Genomic DNA, 6,359 nt, shown 5'->3' with positions numbered 1-6,359 from the left:
AACCCTAGAATTCAGAGAATATATTTTCTCTTACCTACTCTACCTGAATTCAAGAATTAGAAAAGGAGGCGTTGTTCTGTGTCAATAGAGATGCAGAAATTCAGAGAAAAGGGAGATCGAGAAGATGATGCTATCATGGATCGATGAAGATGAATTAGGGTGGTGATTAACAGAGATGAACACAAGACCGATAGAATTAGAGAGTAACAAGGAAGAACCTGATGCTGTTGGATTCAAAGATGAATGGAGGAGGTCGAAGAGATGGGTTTGTTTTTGGTTGAACTTGAATCTCGTGAATCTGAGAATCAGGGAGGAAACGAGATTGGAGAAATGGGTTTTAGCTAATTGTTGTCGTGATGAATCTTGCGGTTGATTGAAAGGGAGTTGAGATGTTAAATTAGGGATTTTAAAAAATATTCAGAGTTGATTGAGTTTAAATGAACTGAGAAGAGATTTGAGCTGATGGGTTCGATTCCAGTGAAGCAATTGATTTTATGAGGAGAAATTAGGGTTCCTATGGTGATTTACAGGGGGTTAGTCCTCGAGTGATTTCGGGGGAGTTGAGTGTATTTTAAATCTCAGGGATTTTGAGAGAGTTTGAGAGAGTGTAGGGAGTTTGAGAGAGTTTTGTGTTTTTGAGTTCAGGGAGTGTAGGGAGTTTGAGAGAGTTTATTAGAGGGAGTTTTGGGGAGTTTGAGAGAGTTCACTCCTAACTCATTCTCTTTTAAGAAACAATAAACCCTTATTTGCAAATAACATTGATCTTTAATCAAAAGAAAAAAATAAATGAAAATGATCATATCTCTGTATCAATAGTATGTTATTTTGTGCGACGAGATAATTTTTTTTTCCCTTCAATTTAACGGTCTCCATACAATTCTAACTCCCTTTGTTCACGAACATTTTCCCACATATCATCCGCTATACTCTTTCTCCATGCATTAGCTTCTTGACGTTGTTGTTCTTGAGTTTGTTGTGTCAAAATTTCATCGTCATTTACAAGCGTTGATGGATGGATATCTTCCTCTTCCTATTCTTCGACCGGAAACTCATCTGAACGGCATTCTTTTCGTAAGAAGTTGTGTAGGCCTGCACAAGCTGTCATTATCTCCGCTTGCACCTGATACGGAAATGGAGGTTGAGACTTAAAGATCAAGAAACGAGACTTCACAACACCGAACAATCTTTCAACTACATTCCTCAAAGAATCATGACGCATGTTAAATAATTCTTCAGCCTTTTTCGCATGATTACCCGTACCAGAAAATTCTTTCAAATGATAACGTTGGCCACGAAATGGTGTTAAACAATATCGTCGGTTTGCAAACCCACCATCCCCCAAGTAATATTTACCTGAATAAAACACAAAAAGAAAACTTCGTCAAGTAGAACCCGAATATAACTTAACCAAAAAACTCAAAACTTCACATTAGATAAAAGTAAAATTACCTTGCGGTATTTTCAGTCCATTTCTTTTTGTCATTGCGTCGTTAAGTATTTTCAAATCATGAGAAGACCCTTCCCATCCACTGAGCACGTATATGAACTCCAAGTCGAAGTTGCAAACCGCTAACACATTTTGAGATGTAATTCCATGTCGATTCCGATAAACGACTGCATTTCTTTTCTCTACCATTGATGGGATATGTGTACCGTACATAGCTCCAATGCAATCCTTAAAGTAAGGATAAAATCTTGTACTCTCACGAATTTTAAATGGAGTTGCACTTGTTGGCTTAGCCATCATCCTCGGAGCTATAGAATTTAAAGCTCGCAACATCATGTTGAAGTTTTTACTAACTGTCCACCGAGAGCGACCAAATTGATAGACACATTTATGTGTCTAATATATCTCATTTGTGTATATCATAAGTGCTCGATTTTGTACTTATTATGGTCTTTTATGCTTTTGTAGGTGTTTTTGGATAAATAAGGCTTTGCGGCAAAATTGGCTAAAAATGTGGCCCTTGGAAATGCCCCAGAAGTGTACCGGAAATACCCCGGAGGAACCCTGAAAAAGTGCGGAAAACATCCCAGAAGAATTGTTAAAGGCACCCCTAATTTGGATAAGGGGCACCCAATTTCAGGGCATGTACTAAAGGGACACCGGAACTGGATAGGGGGAGGTCATCTTCAAAATTCAAAACAGAAATTGGCGGGGAAAAAAGGCAGCAGCGACAACAGTTTTTGAGCAGAGATTTGAGCGACTTAGGAGGAGATTCAATGGGCATATTTGGTACCTACGGACTCTAGAAGACATAACAGGCCTAATGCAATCGTCTAGACCCATCCAATTGGGCTGGATAAGTCGGAATAATTGATCAAAGTCCCAACAGGATACGACTTCTCTGTTTAGGGTTTGGGATTGGTCAGAGAGATTTATGGGATTTTCTTGCGTGGGATATACTTCAAATAAGTTGAGTCCAAGTCCTAGAAGATATTTGAGACGAGAGAATAGCTAAAAAAAGGGTGGAACGCAACAAGAAGAGGATTATTCTTCAAACTGCCCGTAGAGAATAATGGAGATTTTCAACGAGTTTGATCGAGTTTCAAGGTGATTCAAAGCCTATAAATAGCTGTGTTTTCATCATAGAAGGGTTAGAAACCCTTAGGAGAGAGTTTAGAGTTCAGGATAGACGAGAAGAAGAAGTTACATGAGATATTGCTGCTGCTGCTGTTGCCATTGAAGATCCTGAAGAACACGAAGAACAGACTCACATAGTCAGTCGTTCTTCAGCAGTCTTAAATAACAACACCAGTGTCGTTCTTTTGCAGCAGTAAAGGCTTATCGTTTACAGCAGTCTTAATAGCACTTACCCCTTTGTAACAGTGACGCTGTAACACTTCTACAGCGTTGCTAATTCCTGTTTCATCTTATATACATCAATAAAAACACCTATTTTAGCCATGAATTTATCTTGTGAGTGTGTTTTTTGGATGAGGAGCTAAACCCAATCCCAGGGGTGATGGAGGAAGCCATTCTTCCAAAAGTTATGTGGTAAAATTCATTTAAATTTATTTATGCAATCCTTTTATGATTAATTGCACCGAATGAAAATTGAATAAATGATTTTTATTAATTAATTGTGTTTTCTCTTGATGAAATATGCTTGGTTTATTGCTTTTGATATTTCATGCTTGCGATTAACAATGGATGTTTTGAAAATCTGATTTAGGCAATGATTAGAATCACAATTGTTTTTTATTTGAATTATAATGTCTAGAATTGCATGATAATAATTATTATTGAATCACATGAATTTTGGTGAATGGTGAAATCCTAACCCCTGGTCTTTCCATAATATTTACATCACCTTTGAATTTAATTTGTTTTATCTTTATTTTTATTAAGTCTAAAAATTATTTCCTTCACAAGTCTGAAAAGAACCCAGTTTTTACCACAACTACAACATCATTTGAAAATACATCAAATTTTTGGCGCCGCCGACGCGGATTTGTGTTTAGGTAGCATTTTTAGATTTATTTTTTTTATTATTTTCATTTGTTCCTCTTTACGTGTCTTTTTGTCTTTGATTTACAGGTTCGAAGTGGAACACTAAGGACTTGGAAAAAAAAAACTTAAAGCGAAAAGCGAAAAGAGAAGAAAAGAAGACAAATTAATTTTTAGGATTTAATTTAATTTTAATTTTAATTTTTTTTAAATTTTTAGATATTTTTATTATTATTATTTTTTTTATTTTTTTAGAATTGTAGTAGGAAATATTGTAATTTTCTTTTTCTTTTGCACTTTGAACTTTGGACTGGACATTTGGACTTTAATTTTAAACCCTACGGAAGGGTATCCTTAAATACAAACTGTGTGCAGGGAAGGACGACGATTACAATATCGTCTCGGTCCCTCGGGTTCGCACATGACATAGGAGTCGTGGCCCGAGTCGACTTCAACAGTTCATCCCCCGTATGGTACGGGAGGTAAATCCAATCGAAACACCCGCGAATCTCCTGCAAGCGGGTTACTGTATTCCTTAAGGTGATAATTGATTGAGGACGAACCTGACTGTTTTTATATTCCTAGTAAAGGGAAAGGCCTGGCCAAAACAAGATAAGGGTTCGGATTTCATCACCGCTCCCTTCTTGCCCGCTTTAGGAGAACAAAACCTAACGCGAACCCAAGCTCTAAAATCTGATTAGAAAGAGACCTATAGGGTGTCGAGCTTGTTAGGAAAAAAATTCGAAGGATATTGGTTATTATTTTAGCATACTTCGAAGTTCATGACGGTTTCTGTGAGTTGAATGCGTGACTGCGCCGCCTTGTACTGCGGTGAGGCCTTGGGTATCAAAGCTCCACTAAGCTTCCCTCGCCTCGATTCAACTTACTTTGACTCGGATTGATTCCAGAGGGGTTTTCTTAAACTGTAACGAATTCCCCTTCGAGAGATAGAAGCTAGTCTAGAAACAATCTAAGTGGAGCCATCATGCTTGTTGTTTGCTAGAAATCTTTAGGTTTGTTGTGGTAGAGTCGAGTCAGCCTGTTGTGTGATTGCTAGAACCTTCCTGTTAGGATTTTTATTTCTTTTTGATATTTTTAGTGTATGCCCGATTTTGTTAGGGCTTGGAAAAGAGATACTCTGGGTCGATTGATTAGCGAAAAACCTAGTAGTTCTTCTGATATAAGCAGGGAGATCGAAGATTCTTCTTTTGAGAGCCGTGTTTTTGGAAACTTCAGTTTTGAGAATCTGTCTCTTTGTGAGGAAAGTACCCCTAGTACTTCTGTTGTGCCAGCGATGGCAACTTTGAAATATTACATGTTCCCAACTAGGTCCAACCGAGCTTCGTGCATTAAATTTCCAGCCACTACGGCTAATTTCGAGATAAACCTAGTATTCTTCAGATGATCCCTATATTCTTAGGAAAAGATGATGAGAACCCTTATTTCCATATTAGGGACTTTGAGGAAATTTGTGGGACAATTAGAATAAAAGACCTTACTGATGAAGTCTTGAAACTTAAGATGTTTCTCTTTTCCTTGAGAGATAAAGCCAAGACCTGGCTGAACAACCTACCATCTGAATCCATAGAAACATGGCAGGAACTTATCGCTACCTTCTATATGAAGTTCTACCCTAAGCATAAAACTGCAGCTGTTAGGCAGAACATTAGTACTAGTGTGCAACAAGAGGGAGAGTCTCTTTATAGATTTTTAGAGAGATTCAATGATCTTCTATCCCAGTTTCCTCACCATGGATTTGATAAGATGAAACTTGTAGAGATTATTTATAATGTTTTGGACTATTCGACCAAAGCTATGGTCGAATCTATGTGCGCTGGTGAGTTCACTAGTAAAAATGCTGAAGATGCTTTTACCTTCTTAGGAGCTATCGCTGAAAAATCCCAACAATGGGAGTCTTTTGTTGAACCCCCTAAAAGAATCTTGGTCAATAGAAGTAGCACCAATGTGGTAGATACAAGTTTTGGTTCAGATGCTAAGTTAGATGCTTTATCTAGAAGGTTAGAAGCTTTGGAATTGAATCAGCCTAAAAATAGGTCCCTTGTTGAACCTAATAGAGCCTCTCAAATCTCTAGTTGTGGAATAGAGCCCGATAACTCATTTTTGGAAGGTCAGGTTAGTGAAGAGCAAGCTCATGTTGTCTATAACAATGCTAGGTTTGAGAACCGTCAGAAGTTTGACCCCTACTCAGAGACCTACAACCCTGGTTGGAGAAACCATCCTAATTTCTCTTGGTCTAAGGGCCAGAATCAAGGCCAGTCTAGTAATTCTCAGCCTCCCCCAGGTTTTGGTTATACTAAGAACCCTTCAGGACAGACCCAGAACCCATCTAAGAATAGAATAACTAGCTTAGAGGAAACCCTTAGTATATTAAGGAAGATCCAGGAAATGCTATCACAAAGCCAGGAAATGTTAGTAAAATGCCAGGGTAATTTTCAAGAGGAAACCAAACAGAATTTTAAGAATAGTGCCCAATCTTTTGCTAAATTAGAACTTCAAGTCGGACAAATAGCTAAGTATATTAATGAGAGAGAGGAAGGAAGGTTCCCTAGTCATACTGATCCTAACCCTAGAGGAGAGAAATCGTACAGTCATGTTAACTCTGTTACGACCCTTAGGAGTGGAAGGAAAGTTGATAATAAGGTCGACATACTTGAAAGTGAACATGCTGTAGTTCACCCTTATGAGCCAGAAAATGAGGAGACTGATAGAGTCTCCAAAGAGACCAATGAGGGTCCTAATGGGTCCGGCTTTGTTCCCAGAGCCCCATTTCCCCAGCTGCTAGTTCCAACTAAGAGCGAGTCGAACTTTAATGATATATTGGAGGTTTTTAAGCAGGTTAATATCAACCTTCCATTATTAGATGCAATTAGGCAGATTCCCTCTTATG

The sequence above is a fragment of the Papaver somniferum genome, chromosome 3, assembly GCF_003573695.1.
Source record: "Papaver somniferum cultivar HN1 chromosome 3, ASM357369v1, whole genome shotgun sequence".
NCBI lineage: Eukaryota > Viridiplantae > Streptophyta > Magnoliopsida > Ranunculales > Papaveraceae > Papaver > Papaver somniferum.
The sequence above is the reverse complement of the archived record's forward strand: the minus strand, read 5'-3'. Positions refer to the sequence as shown.